The 15878-nt window shown below is 64.6% G+C and overlaps 1 protein-coding gene across 2 annotated transcripts in view; it reads right to left on the minus strand.

Moving 5' to 3' along the window:
- ZNF469 (zinc finger protein 469) overlaps window positions 1–15878 on the minus strand; it is a 50585-nt gene that overhangs the window by 14733 nt on the left and 19974 nt on the right. The window contains exons 2-3 of one of the 2 annotated variants that reach the window (XM_033844772.2): window positions 1516–1575; window positions 1046–1189 (exon numbers count right to left, since the gene is read on the minus strand). The gene's annotated coding sequence lies outside the window, so the exon portion shown is untranslated. The remainder of the gene's footprint in view (window positions 1–1045; window positions 1190–1515; window positions 1576–15878) is intronic. The other variant, XM_033844774.2, reaches the window with a different exon arrangement.

Here is a 15878-nt window from a genome sequence, read left to right on the forward strand (position 1 = left end):
CCTGCGGAAGGACCGTCCGTGTGTCCCGCTGCAAGCAGCACAGGCCACGTGGCTCCTTCTGGCCGCTAAGCTGCGAGCAGCAGTGGTTCATGCTTCTTTCAGGCAGAGACATCCAGAGCCAGGACTCGGGAATCGCCTTGCTGCCTTTCAAGGGCCGAGGTCACGGGCTGCGGTGGGCTGGCTGCCTGTCTGCCAGGAGCGCCGCCCATCTCCTGGCTCCCCTTCTCCATTGGCGGAGGGGACGGTCGGACCCGGTTGTCTGAAGGGTCCTTTCAGTTCCAGCAGCTGTGAGTTAGCTGCTCCTGGTGGAAAGGCCCCATATGGGGTCCGACCCCTTGTTCTCAAGTTCAGGTTCACATGGCGCTTCTGGACATCTGCCCCATGCCCAGCGTCCAGGGGAGCAGACACAGCACAGCTGTGGACACCTGACCCTGGCTCAGAGCTCCTGGACAGCCCAAAGAGGCTGGGCGTGGGGGGCAGTGGGCAGACAGCACCTACTGCATGCTAGGTGGGACTTAACTCAGGGCCTGGAGGGTCAGAGGAGGGGGCTCCCGCGTGGCAGGCATCAGGGGCTCTGAACCCACTTGGGGCTGGTGTCCGCCCCTCCCTAGGAGCAAGGACGGGCTCTGGTCTGTGGGGCCTCTGCTCCTGAACCTGCCAGGCAGTGAGGCCCAGGGGCCAGGTGGGCAGATGCGCAAGGGCCCCTGACCTCGAGGGGCCTTCCTCACCACCCCTCCGCACACTGCCCAGGCGCTGCTGTGAGGAGCGGGGAGGGCCCAGGGCTTGGCCTCCCCACAGCTTCTGGAGCCTTCTGGGGGTGGCCGGTCACGCCCAAGTAGCTGTCAGACACCGTGGAGGCCCCGCAGGTCCAGGCTCCGAACTGCGCCCCCTGAGAGGGATGGGTGGGTGGGGCTCGGGCCTGGGCGGCTGACGGCCCCTGCTGGCTGTGGCCCCGGCCCCTGCCCCGCCTCCGTGGGCTCAAGGTCTCCACCCAAGCCCCGGGACTGATGCTGGCCCTAAAGAGTGCAGTGGACAAGCTCCTCACCGGTGTTTAGCAGACGGTGTGGTGGCCACCGAAGTATTTCCCTGGGAATACCGTAACCGCTACGTCCCGTCACCCCCTGAGTCCTGTTCTGCTCACGGACACGAAGCAGATGCAGGGCGGCTTGTGCGGAAGGCTGGGCAGGGTCTGAAAACAGGCGTAAGAGGCTCATTTGCTGGTTTGAATCAGCTGTGCTGCAGGCCCCTCGGGAAAGGAGGGGTCTGGCCCGAGTGGCCTGACGAGCTGGCCAGGGGCAGAGCGTCAGGGGACAAGCCCGGCCCAGGGCTGCGGTTCGGAGCGGAGGGCCGGCCCTGACACCCGGCCCCGGAGGTGGCTCCGGGGAGGCAGCCGGCAGCCCCCATTACCGCCTGAGCGAGCAATACGGAAGGAGACGCGGGTGGCAGGGCGGGGACAGGGCAGCTCCGGCCGCGTGCGGCCCGCCAGCCTCCACTCCAGCGGTGCCCTCTACGTACCTGGGAGTCGGTCCTCAGCTGCGTCGCCGCGCAGCTTCCACAGGGATGGGGATTTCTTGGCTGCAAAGAAAATGGGAAGCATGTCAGCATCAATGTGGTGCTTGGCCGCAAGCCCTGGGGGGGCGGGGCCCAGAGAGGACACGGAGCCTGCAGAGCCCCAGGAAGCCGACGTGGACTGCGGGGAGCTGGGTGACCACAGGAGGCCCGTGGGCAGCTCAGTCCGGCCTGGCGGGTGGGGGAGCCCTGCAGGGGTGGGGTCAGCTGGTCGCCTTCCCGCTGGGTTGGTGGTGATCTTACGTTTCTTGTCGTGGTATTTCGTGTGCACAGATCACACGTTCCTGTGGTTGAAGTTCTGCAGTGAGAGGTCTCCCCCCCCACCCCGGCTCCCCCGGCCCATGGACCCTCTTCCGCTGCCCTGCTGGGTCAGCACACGGGGCAGCTTCTTGTGTTTCCTTCCAGAGTTTCTTGATGCAAATACCAGAAAATATGAATAAATATTCCCATTCGCCCCTTTCTTCAACAAAAGATAGTCTACTACACGCACTGTACTTTTTGCATTAAACGGTGAATCTTAGAGGTAATCCCACAGGCCCTCATGAAGCGACGTCTGGCTGACGTCTGCCTGTCCGTTGCTCCACCCACACGCAGCTACGGAATGTTCTGCGGAACGGCTACTCGTATGCCCAGATCCCTCCGGACGGGTGGATGCTAGGTTGTCCTATTTGGGCCTTTGCAAATAGCAGAGCCACGAGTACGTGTAAGTGAGACCAGCAGGATGAACTCAAAGAAGAAACGGCAAATGCATTTGTGATTTGGAGAGAGATGGTCAAGTTAAGCACTATTGCGGTTTTGACATTTGGCCACAGATTCTCTCATCTTCCTCCCTCCAAAAGGTGGAGCCCAAATCCCTCCCCTCGAACAGGGGCTGGACGTGGCGACTCGCGGCTAACGCACAGGATACACGCCCAGATTCGGAACCCACGGCAACGGTATATAGCGGTTCATTGTTTCAAGCTGCTACGTGTCACACAGCCTTAGGGAACCACGGGGACAACTCTCGGGGGTTGTACTGACGTGCAGCCCTCCTGACAATGTGGAGACGCCAAGGCTTTCAAGTGAGTCCCGGCGTCACAGGGCGCGAAGCGTGCCCTTACCTGGAGGCGGGCAGGCCGAGGCCTGGGGAGGGCCCTGCCTTCCCTGCAGCTTCCCAGCTACTCACTCACTCACTCACTCACTCACTCAGGGATCTCCACGTTTCTGCTGGATGACGGGCCACACAGTGGTGAGCAACTGATCCTGCCTCTGCTGCGAAAAGTCAACAGGAACTATGGATGAGGAAGCGAAGGCTCAGAGAGGTTGTGTGACTTCGCCAAGTCACACAGCATGTAGTGCACACGTAGGGGTGTGAGGCAGGCCCCTGGGGACCACGCTTGCCCCGTGCAGGACAGCTCTGCACCTCAGCCCCCGCCTCGGGGCCCCCTCCTCCCTGGGGCGGCCCTGCCTCCACGTGCTGACCTGTGGGCACGGCTCAGCCACCCCGTCGGCCTCTGTCCTCTGCCTGCAGCACCCCGTGTGGCTGCCCCTCCGGGGGCACAAGGGCCCATCTTGGGTGCTCAGACTGTGGGGCAGGTGGGGGACAGCGTGCGCCCGGGTCTCGGGTTCCCACCCCTGCCCAGGCTCTTGGCAAAGCCCCTTGGTGCTGACTGGTGTGGGTTTCAGCAGGCCTGGGGCCCCTTTGAAGTGGGGAGATCCAATCCCCCAGATCCCGGCCTGCCCCCAGGAACCCCACGAGTTCAGGCGTCTCCTTTTCGCTGAGAAACACCACCTGGCCCCAGCCTCTGGGTAACTCAAGCCCGCGGTGGTGCTGGCCGGCTCCAGCTGGGGTGTGGGCGGCAGCTCCTGGTGAGGGGCGTCCCGCCATGGGCCTTGGGCCCCTGCCCTCCGGTGTCCCCTCCCCACGGACCCCAGGCCCTGTACAGTGTCCGGCCTCTGCTCCCGACCCTCTGCCCTCACCTCCCCTTTCAACCTGCCTCGTTTCAGCCCGGGCCTCTCCGTACCCTCCTCTTCCAGCTTCCCGATTCTCACCCACTTCCAGGGAGACCGTGGGGGGGGGGGGGGCGCGTCAGCTGGGCCCGGGCTTGAATCCTGGCTCTGACACCTCCTGGCTGCAAAACGGGGTGATCACAGCTCTGGTGTCAAAGGGCTGTGGCCAGGGGCTTGGACGGGACAGCAAACCATTCACACGGCCCTGCACGCACTGAGCCTGCGGATGTTAGCTCCGAACGTGCTCACTGCTCCTCCAGGCTCCTCTCCAGCCCACCTCTTCCAAGAAGCCCTCCCAGTTATGTGTGTGTCCACCTGCGAAGCAGGTGTGATCTCGGGAGCCCTCGGGGGTGGCACTGTCCCCCCACACCGGGGGACTGGGCAGCTCAGCACACAGATGGCCCTGTCTGGTCAGAGCTCTGGGCCTCGACCCCACACGCACCCCTGGGCCCCCCGGCCTTAGTTTCCCCAGCTCTAGACGAGGGGCTCGAGCTGACTACCCCTCAGGCCGCCCTGGCCCCCATCTTCCATGACCCGGTGACATGGCCGCTTGGGGGCCCGGCCAGCACCGGACCTCGCTCTCGCCCTGCGGCCCCCTCGGCCTCCCTGCTGCTGACGTGCCCAGACGTGGGAGGGTTTAATTTTCCTGTTATGATGCTTTCTCAGCAGGGTGGGGCTGTACCTTCTTAACCGGCAGGGGCCCGGCCTTCCGTTTCCCATCCTGCCAGAGAGCGAGGCCACACGGCTCAGTGGGGTAGAGGCGTCTGCCCTGTCCCCTCGTCCTGCCCTGGCTTTGTCCCGAATGTGTGCTGAAGCCCTAGCCCCCAGTGCCCTTGGAGGTGCTCAGGCTTGGACGAGGTCGTGCGGGTGGGCCGTGTGCCTGCTCTATCCCAGCCTCGGCCCGGCGGCGCCCGTGTGTGGCGTGGCGCTGGGTGACAGGACGGGTGTGCGGAGGAGGGCGTGGACGGGGGAAGGCCCAGACTGCTGGACCCTCTCCTCCACCAGCCGTCCCTCCCCGAGGAGCTCACAGCTTTAGGGGACGGCGCCCGGGCAACAGCAAGGACCACAGAGGGCGGCGTGGACACCGCCTCGACCTCATGGCCTCCCTGCAAGGTCAGCGCTCACCCCCGCTACAGCCGGAAACAGAGGCTTGCAGAGGGGAGGTCGGGCCCCAGAGGGGTGTGGGCAGGCACAGGCATCGTGACGCCCGTTAGGACGGAGCTCACAGCAGCCGGGCGTGAACGGGGCAAAGGGAGCGAGAGGGGTCTGGCCGAGGGGGGCGGGGACATGGGGTCGGAGAGGCCCCCCCCGTGAGGAGGTGACCCTCAGGGATGCATGGCCGGGCCTCGGGTGAGGTCCCTCTGGCACAGCGTCGGGGACGGGTGTCCCGGGTGGGAGGCTCGGTGAGGCTGGGGCGGTGAGCGCACGGTGCTGGCGAGGAGGCGGGTCAGCGCGGGTTTTACTGGCGGGTCAGGGGTGCCGTGGACACACACCCACCCCAGGCCCCCGCCCCACTTCCCGGATACCCGTCAGGAAGCAAGACGTAGGTGCTGTTGGGTGGGACCAGGCTGTGACGGGCAGCTGGGCTCCAGCCTGACCGGATGCAGACGGGGAAACCGAGGCTCCCAGGGGACTCCAGCCTGTCCGAAGAAGAGCCTGGAGCAGGACCCTGCCTTCCCCACCACAGTGGGAGCCACCAGCCTGGCCCACTGCACTGATTCCCCATCCTGGCCGAGCTTCCCGAGCTGCGCCTCCCTGGGTGCTGGCCTGTGGCTTGGTCCAGCCTCCCCCGCCGGCCCGCTCCCCGATGGGCGCCCTGCATGCCAGCTCTCCCAGGCAGGGGCCTCCGCCCCAGGTCAGCCGTGACTAGCGCGGCTGGGAAAGCGTGAGGGGCACGGCCGTGGGCGCCGGCCCTCGCGGCTGCACCCACAGCCTCCCCCGCCGGCCCGCTCTCTCGGTGCCCCTGAGCCCATCCCTTGAGCCCATCCCTGCCCCTTTCCTGGCCAGCCCCGGACGGCGCGGGGTCTCCGTTCGCTGACCCTGAGCTGAGGGGCTGTGACGGCGGCTCGTTCTGACATTTATTTTACAAACATTCCCTTTTCCTTTCGCTTCAAAAGCTGCCGCTTTGCTTAAAAAACTATCTGTTACTCGAGCGCTCAGATAAACCTCTGCAGGTAAAATTATATCTGAGATATGGCCCGAGGGTCCGTTTAAGAATACCAGGCAAATTATCAGCTGCATTTATCTTAATTACTTTGGGGGAAAGTGGAGGCTGGCGTTGGACGGGGCCGGGAAGCGGGGGTGCGTTCCGCCTTATCGGGGTGCATATTTGAGATCCTTTAACAGGAGGGAGATAAGAGGAGCACGTGGGGAGAAAACGATGTCTTCGAAATTGACAGGGAGGCGGCCGCGATTCGTGCTTAAAGGCAGGACCCGTCGCCCGCGGAAGCCGCCGAGGGCCGGCGCCGGGTACCGGCCACTCGCCTCCGTCCTCGTGTTCCTCTGAGACCAGCGTTGGGAGGGTGTGAAAAGGCCCCCGACTCACATCTTGGCCGAGTCCTCCTAGAACAAACCCCACGACCTGCCGACACCGCACGCCCTCACTCTGGACACGACGCAGAACCAGGGCCTTAACTCTGAGGGTGCCGGGAGCCCTGGAATTTCAAGCAGGGCCCGGAGGGTCCGGCGGACGCTGCACAGGACGGAGCTGGGGGTGCAGAGCGGCCTGGGGCAGAGTGGACGCGGCAGGAGAAGGGGCTGGCGGTCCACGCCTGGGCTGCCCAAGAAGCTGCTCCCTGACCTCAGCCCCCAGGTGGCAGCGGCTCGCCCGGCGCATCCCAAAGACCCCTGTGGATCCGGAACGCGCTTGCCGGCGCTGCTGACCGCCGGCTGGCATCAGAAGGGCCGCCAGAAATCACAGGCAGGATCCCCGCCCGGCCACCCCCCCCCCGCGAGGGACCGCCCCCGACACCTGTGCCGACCGGCGCTCTCTGGTCCCCTGGACGCCAGCAGCTCTCCGGGGGCCTCGGTGACGGAACTGCAGGATGGGAGTGACCACACTGGCCCACACAGGCTGAGCAGGGAAGGGCCGAGGCGTGAGACCGGAGACTTCAGGGGAAGAAAGGTGCACAGTCTGCGGAGGTCGAGATGCTGGGGACGCACGCTCGCGTGGGGCCGCGGGGAATCTTGCGCCCTCGTCCCTGAGCGCCTGCTTCAGTGCCCACCTGTGAGAGGTCTAAACCTGGGCTGCCTGGGCCCTCCCACCCCGCTGCCCTCTGCCCTCACCTGCCGCCACTCGCCCAGGCACCTGCTCGCCTCTGCCACCCTCTGCGTTGCCGCGGGCCAGGCGTGCTCCTGCCCGGGCACCTGCACGGGCCGGGCCCTCCCTGGATGCCTCCTTCCCTCCTCCCCGGGGCAGCCCCAGTGCTGCCTGCGCCTGCAAGGCCCCCCGAGCTGGGGGCTGCCACAGCCTCTGCCACGAGGCCCGTCTGTCAGTCGCTTGGGGAATGTCCTTTTTTGCTCTCTGCCTACTGCTGCACCATCCCCCGCTCCGCACAGCTGCCGCTCGAGGTGGGCCCAGGCTGCAGTGGCTCAGGCCCCACTCTCTGCCCCTTCCTGCCCAGGGTCCGGCCCAGGCTGGAGAGGAGCCGGGTCTGCCCAGCCCTGCTGCCGACCTCACAGGGCGCCTAGGGAAGCGCCGCGGCCTCCGTCGGTAAGGGGGCACGCCCCCGACCCCCAACACAATGCCACGGAACAGGATGAAACACGCATCAGGAGCCTGGGGATGCTCCGCGCACAGCAGCCAGTGGGCAGGGGGCTGTCGGGCAGGCATGGGGGTACGGAGACCGTGCCCTGGGGCTCCCCATCTCTCCACGTAGCGCCCGAGTCCAGGAACGTGTGCTGGCAAGGTGTTCTGGGAACTCACCTCACACCCTTGAGGGTAGCAGTGTACCAAGCTCAGCCTAGCACACTCCGGCTGCCCCTCACCTGGCCCTCGGAGGGTCCTTCTCCCCTGCTTAGAGGGACCCCCTGGGTCCCGTGTGCAGGGAGCATACTGGGACTCAGCGGCCCCGGGAAACCGCCAGCCGAGTCCGGGGTGAACGAAGCCGACGGTCCCAAAGCCAAGAGGCGGCTCGTCCGGGGCAGGCTGGTCGGGGCATGGAGGGCAGCGGGGCTGTGAGGACCTGGGACGGCGGCTCCATGGAAGCCGCCTGGAAAGCCACAGTGCACGGGGCGTTTTCTTCAGGGTCACCCAGCGGGCAGTTTGGCCTCGGAACTCCAGTACCAGGCTCTCTGGGGCACCTCGTCCAGTGCGCTCACCTCACAGACGAGGAGTTGCCCAAGGGCACACAGTGGCACAGCCAGGCCAGGGCAGCGGCCCAGCGACGCTCAGACCAGACGGCAGCAGAAGCTGGGGTGTCGGTGGGACCAACCCCGGCCTCCCGGAGAGGGGGAGGGAGACACCACTCTGCATGCCGAGTGGCGGTTCTGGAAAAGCACGAACAGCGCCCAGGCCTGCCCTTGTCTCGGAGCTCCAGCGACACAAGCCCCCATCCCGTCTGCAGAGAAGGGAAGGGTAGGTGAGAGGGAGGGGTCCTGAGGGCCCCGGAGGGGAAGCTGGAGGGTGGAGGCTGCTCGGGCCCTAGGTTGGACCCGGCCCCCCGTACGGCTGCAGACCCAGGCCTCGGGCTCTGTCCGGAGCAGACGTCTCCTCTTGGAGACCTGAATCCCTGTTGTCCGTAACTACCCTGCCCCCACCCGAGGGCCCCAGCAGAAAGGCAGGAAGCCCAGCACCCCAGCCTCAGCGGGCCCTGGGCCTTGGGCTCAGGGTCAGGCTGGGAACACCCTGGAGGGTGAAGGGTGTTCAAAGCTCCATGTGATTTTGATTTTGTGGGAAAGGCTGCCTCCGTCCTTTCCCCCAAACGACCCACCCCCCACTGTTGATTCTAAACATCGATGTTGTCCTCCATCACCTTAACCGTTCACATGGAGTCCTGCGGGCACCGTCGTGACGGCACTGGCATCTGGAGCGGCTCTGACCGTGGCCCTCTCAGGCTCCACTACCCTTGGGTGACAGAGGGACCTCCAAACCTTTGCTGCCCAGGGTAGACCAAGGCCCAGTGCCCAGAGGCCCAGTCTGGGTCTGAAGCCTGAGTCTGAAGCCTGGGTTGGGGTCAGAGTGTGCGGGGAAGTTTACGCGCTGTCGCCCTGTGACCCTGATGTGTGACAGAGAAGAGCCGGGATCCAGGCGGGAGGAGGGAGAGGTGGGAACGCTGCAGAGCGGGGCTGGGGAGCCCGGAACGCACCGGGCCTCCCTGCGTGCTCTGCGGGCTTATCGGGCCGGGCTTGGTTCTGGCTCCTCCAGGCCTCAGGACAGGGTGTCCCGGGCAGTCCTCTCACCCGCCGCCAGCCCATTTTACAGGAGAAGAAGCTGAGGCTGCGGCAGGTAAACGAACTGGGACACGGCTGTGGGATTCCCAGCCTGCGCCCCCCAGACCCCCGGATGGGGTTTGGAAACCTCCTGGCTTTTGGAAGCAGCCCATCTCGCCCCGAGCAGGCTTCCACATGAGAAACGGGGCCCGACGCAGAGGTCACTGTGCTCGGCGGGGCCCGGGGGCGGCGGGCTTTAACGAGCTGTCTCCTCAGGGACAAGATTAATGAGCTTCCTTGGCTGCGTTAATTACTGTCCGGTCAGGTTCAGAATCCTATCGGCCTCTTTTCTCAATTAAAAGTGATGATGATTTCACATCCTCAGGACCACAGATCAGTGAATGCCCCCACGTGGGGTTCTGAGTTGCGGGCTTGGGGGAGGGCAATGGGTCCGACGAGACGCCTGCCGCCGGCCGGACTCAGGGCTGTACCCCTGGGAAGTAGGCAGGCACTCAGCCCCCGTTACAGATGAGGAAACTGAGGCTCAGCATGTAGGGGCCGGGCTGGGATGGGCGCCCCGCTCTGGCCACTTCCAAGCTCTGTCCACTCTCCTGCTGCCTCGTCCTCCACGGACAAGCCGGGCCCGCGTGCTGAGAGGGACACAGGGGTTGGGGCCCTGCTGCGGGTCCCCTCGGCTGCAGGGGCTCCCTCGGCTGCAAGGGGCGTCTGCCATCACCCCAGTGCCCGGACGGGACAGCAAGGCTCTGAGAAGGGGTGTGATCCACCCACAGCCACACACCCCGACGTGGCCCTGGACAGGACTGTCCCCCGGTGTTTCCTGCGGCTGTCCTCTGGCAGCGCAGCCTCGGCCAGTCTCTGCACAGCTGGGCTCTGAGGGCCTGGCTCAGCTCTCCGCGGGCCGGCCTGATCCAGCTGACTGAGTTCCCCCGTGAAGCAGCCCCAAAGGCGCCCTTGCTGTGGGCGGGTGACCCGGGCTTGGGAGGGGCCGAGCTGGGTGGTGGTGGACCCCTGGCTGCGGCGGCCTGGCTCCGAAGGGCCCCAGATCCCAGGAGTGGGGGTGGCTGCCCTCCGTGGGGCATCCTCCAGGCTTCGCTGCTCCAGAGGGCGGGAGGCCACAGGGCAGGAGGGTGGAGGTGGGTCCGCGGTCAGGCCGCCCTCCCCCTGCAGCCTGGCGGCCTTCGCTCCCTGACCCACAGCCCTGACCCGCCTGAGGGCCTCGCCCCTGTTGCCGTCCCCCTGCCGTGCCTCCTGGACGGTTCGCTCCCACCTGGCTTTGGACCCCGGCTCTGTGGCCCTCGCAGCCTCGCGGGGCCTCCTCTGGCTGCAGCGGGGGAGGAGCGCGTGTCGCCCTCTCACTGGCGCTTGTCGGGCTGTCCAATGGGCCAGGCCGGCCACCTTTGTTCACATTCATTCCTAGTTCCTGAGGCCCGGTAGGTGCTCACGTCTGGGGAGCCCTCGGCTTGTTGGGGTGACGTCTGTGGGTAGCGGGGCGCATGCAGGCCGGGGGAGGAGGCCAGGCGGGGCCGCCCCTTCCTCCTGGAGACACTTGGGACTGAGGGCCCGAGGGACGTGAGGTGTGACAAAGTGCAGGGAGCCAGGGCCCCGCCCATGGCCTCCAGCCCGTGTGCCGGCTGCAGGGCCAGCTTGCCTCGCTGCCCACCCCCAGCCCTCACGCTGGCTCTGCCAGGGCTCAGGGTCACCGTCTCACCAAGGCCCCTCCGGCATCCTCCCTGCCGGTTCCTCCCCTGACGGCACCTGTCACCTCCCCTCCTAGAACACAAAGCCGGGAGGGGGGTGGTGGTGCGAGGGTGCTGGACTGGGCTCCCTCCCCACTGTCCCCAGAGCTCACCCAGGGCCCGGCCGCAGGGGCACCACTGTCCACAGATGGGAAAGCCAAGGCCGAGGCCACGGAGCCAGGGGCAGCGCGGGGACGGAGCCACGCCCGTACTAAGCCACCCACCCCTGCCTCAGCCGGACACCCCTGGGCAACCTCGCCCCAGGCCCGGGCAGGGAGCCCCCCCATTCCGGCACCCACCAGCTCTGCGTGGAAGGGGAAACCAAGACCTGGAGGGTGAACGTAGAGCCAGCGGGTTGCGGAATGGGTCTGCAGGCCGACGGGCGGGCGCTCACCCACGCAGCCCGGTGTTGGAGACAACAGGGCCGCTGGGCCTCCAGGGCAGCGACGGCTCTTCCTGGAGGCCGCCCCGTCCCAGCCTCTCATCTACCCTCATCTACCGTCTGTTCACTTGCTCAGCGCCCTGCTGTCCCGTCCGCCCTCCTCTGGGGCCGTAGGAAGGAAGGAGGGCTCCAGAGCGAGACCTCCAGGCCTGTGCCGCGGCCCCGCCCCCCCCCCCCCCCCCCCGGTGGGGCAGCCTCCCTGGTCTCACCCGGCCCCACCCTCTCGGACACGCCTACTCAGCCGCTTCTCCTCACGGACAGAGCTTTTCATTAGTTGTATGTGTTTCTGCGTCCCCCAGTGCCAAGGACCCTGCCCGGATGAGCACGTGTTTCTTCAAGGAGGGGGAGGGGGCTGGCACCCGCCCCCACTCTTCTTCCCGCTGCCGGGCTCACGGCTGCATGGGCGCCTGGCGCCCACCCCGCCTGCTGGGCTTGGAAACGGGCAGCCGCTGGAGCCAGGAAATGCAGCACAGAGGCAGCTCTCTGAGTTTTTAGGAAAAGCCAGAAATCTAGGTTTTAAAGTGAAATCTCCCCATTTTGAAACTCTGGCAACAAATTCATATAAGACAAAATAAGGACTGTGGGCCGAAGCGCCTGGGGCGCCTGGGCCTGTGGCTGCTCTCGTGACCTTCCTTTGGGCGGGGTCCCTCCCAGACTGGGCCCACCGTGGGGGGGGGGCGCCCAGGTTCACCCAGCCGCTCATTCACTCATTCACCTGGTGGCCAGGCTCCCCTCCAGGCGCTGGGACAGGACCGTGGACAGAACAGGATGGACACGGACCCCAGTCCACGAGGCCCAGTTTAGGGCAGTCAGGATGTGAACACAGGTCCCCCAACGCCACGGCTGGTGCAGGCCTGCAGTACCCTGGAAAGTTCTAGGATTCCCGGAACCTTCACTACGGGTCAGAGAGGTTACTCCACGTGCCCCAGGTCACACAGCAGGCTGCATGGGCTGCAGAGAGGGCTGGCTGGGGGCGGCCGAGCAGACGGGGGGCAAGCTGAGCACTGTGGCCTTGAGCCAGGCCCCCACCCAGGCATGTTCCTGGCCTGAGGCTGGCCTGGGTTCCAGCAGGGACAGAAGCGTTCAGGCTCTCCTCCCGGGTGGCAGATGCCAGCGGCTGCCTGTCACTGCCCGTCACCTGACCACCCACAACGAGCAGGCGGGCCTCGCCCTTTCCAGACCCACTGCCAGCCGCCTGCCTGGTAAGGGTGGGGTCCCTCCCTGGGGAGGGCAGGGCTGGCTGGTGGCGCGGCCTGCTAGATCCCCAGGACGCTGGAAGGGGGGACGGGGTCCCCTCCAGTGTGTGACAAGCAGGAGAACTTGCTCCTCACTCTGCAGATAAGCCCAGAGGGGTTGAGACAGTTGCCCATGGACACACAGCCGCCACGCTGCAGGGCCCGGAGACCTGGGCTGGCCTCTGTCTGGCTACATCCCTGGGGCCCCCCTCTCGCTGGACCAGGCCACCGTCTCCTGCCAGGTGACGGTGATGCCCCGTCCCTGGTTTCCCTGATGGCTCCTGTACTTCACTCTCCCCAGAGCAGCCAGGGGGTCTCTCCAAGCACAGAGGGGGCCACATCCCCCCCCCATAAATGCTCCACAGCATCGTTGGAATTGGAATCAAGTCCCACCCTGGCCCATAAGCCCCTGCACCATCGGGGTCTTGCCTCCTGGGCCTTCTAGAAAGCCTCGAGCTCACGCACACCTCGGGGCCTTTGCTTTGAGGTTCCCTGTGCCTGGAACGTTCCTCTTAGACCTTCCGTGTCGGCTGCCTGGGCTCTGGGCCCCTCAGCTCAGTGCATCTCCTTGAAGAGTCCGAACAGGAGTGATTCACCTTCTAGTCTGTGTCTCGTTGCTTGTGGCTCCTCCACCCCCGTCTGTGCCCAGACAGTGCGAGGGGCGGGGCACACAGGAGCTGTGGGCTGAACTGTGTCCCCCGCCAAAGATATCACCAAGTCCCAACGCCCGGCACCTGTGAATTCAGCCTTATTTGGAAATAGGGTCTTTGTAGAGGTGACTGATTTAAGATGAGGTCATCCTAGGTTAGGGAAGCCCTAAATCCAGTGACACTGTCCTTATAAGAGACAGAAAAGGAGAGACACAGACACTGAAGAGAGACCATGTGAAGACGGAGGCAGAGACTGGAGGGATGTGGCCACAAGCCAAGGACGGCTGGAGCCCCAGGAGCTGGAAGAGGCAGGAGGGACCCTCCCCAAGAGCCTCCAGAGGGAGCGCGGCTTGACCAAGCGTCCACTTCTCTGTGAACAGTCCACTCTGGCCAAAATGCTTGGGGTCATGCTGCCCCCTCCTCTCCACCCCGACATCCAATCCATCAGCAGCTCCCGTCGGCTCCCCCTTCAACCACATCCAGGGTCTGACGTCCTCCCGGCACCTGCACCTCGGTGGCCCTGCTCCCACCTGCTGGACCACTGCGGTCACCTTCCTGCACCCGTCACCACCTCCCCACTGCCTTCTCCCAGCAGCTGCCAGAGCAGGACCCCTGCCCGGAGCCCTCGCACACCCGACCCAGGGCCTTCACCTCGGCCTCCTCTGCCCAGAGCCGGGCTCCCCAGACAGCTATGGACGGCTCGTCTCTGGCCACAGGCTGGCCGCTCAGTGGGCACCTCTGACCACCGGGTCCACCTCAACACCTTGTCCCCAGGACTTGCTATCTCCTTGCCCTGCTTTATCCAGTTTTAATTTAAATTTCAGGGACTTCCGTGACTCCACGCTCCCGATGCAGGGGGCCTGGGTTCAATCCCTGCTCAGGGAACTAGATCCCACCACATGCCACAACTAAGCGCCCACATGCCGCAACGAAGATCTCGCACGTGGCAATGAAGACGCCGCACGCCGCAACTAAGACCCGGCGCAGCCAAATAAACAAATAAATAAGTAAATAAATATTAAAAAAATGTCATCATGAAGTGCATCGTATGTAAAAAGCACATATTTACGAATATCCATAGAGCACGCACGTTTATACAGCGTATACGTGCGCGTACGTATGTGTACACACACACGCACACACAGCACGTAAGGGGGAGTATGTGTACACACACACACATGCACACACGCACACACAGCACGTACGAGGGAGCACGCCACCCTGAAGACCCCTGCGTCCCCACTGCCCCTGCGGGGCTTCCCCACGCGGGCAGGCCTCCAGCCTCGATTGCAGGCGGCAGTTTTGCCCGGGTGCGATCAGACTCCACGGTCTCGCGTTCCCCTCCTCTGTCCCCCCCTCTGTTTGCCAGCATCCTGCCATTTCACGGCTAGCTCTGCGGCGTCCCCCGGGGCGCTGACATCGCACCTGCAGAGCTGCAGCGGGGGCGGGTGGGGCTGAGCCACAGTGAGGTGGGGGACGTCCTTTCCCCGCACACTGACCTGAGCTCAGGGTTCCTGGGGGACCTCCATGGACCGCACTCTGGGGGTCTCTGGAGGCACGGCCCACGCTGTGGTCCTGGAAGGCGAAGCCCCCGTCCCCTCGCCTCCCTGCAGAGGGGCCCGATGCAGAGGGCTGGCCAGGGAGGGGCCCCGGCCCCACGGGGTGCAGCCCGAATAACGCAGATATTCATCCCAGACAAGCCCTGGCTCTGTTGGCCTCCGAGGGCGGCGCTGGCGGAGGCCCGAGGAACGTCCCTCCCTCCCCAACCCTCTGGCTGTTTTCCTTTCATCAGCTGCAGAGAAGGAGGGAAGAAAGGAAGAAAGTGCAATACTTTGCAGGGACCGAAAAGGCACTGTGACCATGTGCTGCCTTCATGGCCACGGGGTGCCCGACCCAGGGAGTCCTCTCCCTCTGGCCTTCGAGGTTGTGGTGGAGGGGGGCCGGCCTCGAGCCAGCGAGGGTCTGTGGGGACTGGAGGGGACGAGGCCCCGTCCAGGAAGCCTGTGTGAGCCAACCCCTGGGGACCGGAAGGGGGCCTGAGAGAGACACGGAGGAGCGAGAAGATTCCGGAAGGGCAGTGCTGTGCATACAGTTGGTGCTAAATGAGCATCTGCTGGAATGACGTCTGGGTGGCCGGCAAAGCCGTTCTGAGCGCCCTGGAGCCTGTGACCCTGACCTCTCTTTAGGCCTGTCCCCTTACACTGCCCTGATGGCAACAGCCCTCTCCCTGTCTGTCCGCAAGCTTTAATTCCCCTTTGTTTCTGTAAAGCTTGTATTGCTGCTCCAAAAACGGACTAAAGGGGGCTTAGGAAAAACGATGCCTACACCACAGGTGGTCAAGACAGAAACCTAAAGCCAAAAACCTCATAGGAGGTTCAAAGTAAGCTCCGCGCTTCCGGGCCACCAAGGCAAAAAGGGAACAAAGCACGGTGCGCTTGTCTCTTCCGTTATCCGACCAGAGGGGAGCACACATCGTAAACAGTTTTCCTGCAACCCTGCTAATCAATCCCTACCTCCCAGCATTGTGGTGAGATTAAAAGAGACGCCTGCTAAACGTAAGGTAGATAGCTAGCGGGAAGCAGCCGCATAGCACAGGGAGGTCACCTCGGTGCTTTGTGACCGCCTGGAGGGGTGCGATAGGGAGGGTGGGAGGCAGGGAGACGCAAGAAGGAAGAGATATGGGAACATATGTATATGTATAACTGATTCACTTTGTTATAAAGCAGAAACTAACACACCATTGTAAAGCAATTATACTCCAATAAAGATGTAAAAAAAAAAAAAAAAAGAGACACCAGGTGTCACACGCCTGGTCCGTCGCGTTTGCTCAGCGGCTGTAAATTCTCTCCTCTGTGTTACAGGTGAG

This window comes from Tursiops truncatus, chromosome 19, assembly GCF_011762595.2.
Source record: "Tursiops truncatus isolate mTurTru1 chromosome 19, mTurTru1.mat.Y, whole genome shotgun sequence".
In the NCBI taxonomy this organism is placed as follows: domain Eukaryota; kingdom Metazoa; phylum Chordata; class Mammalia; order Artiodactyla; family Delphinidae; genus Tursiops; species Tursiops truncatus.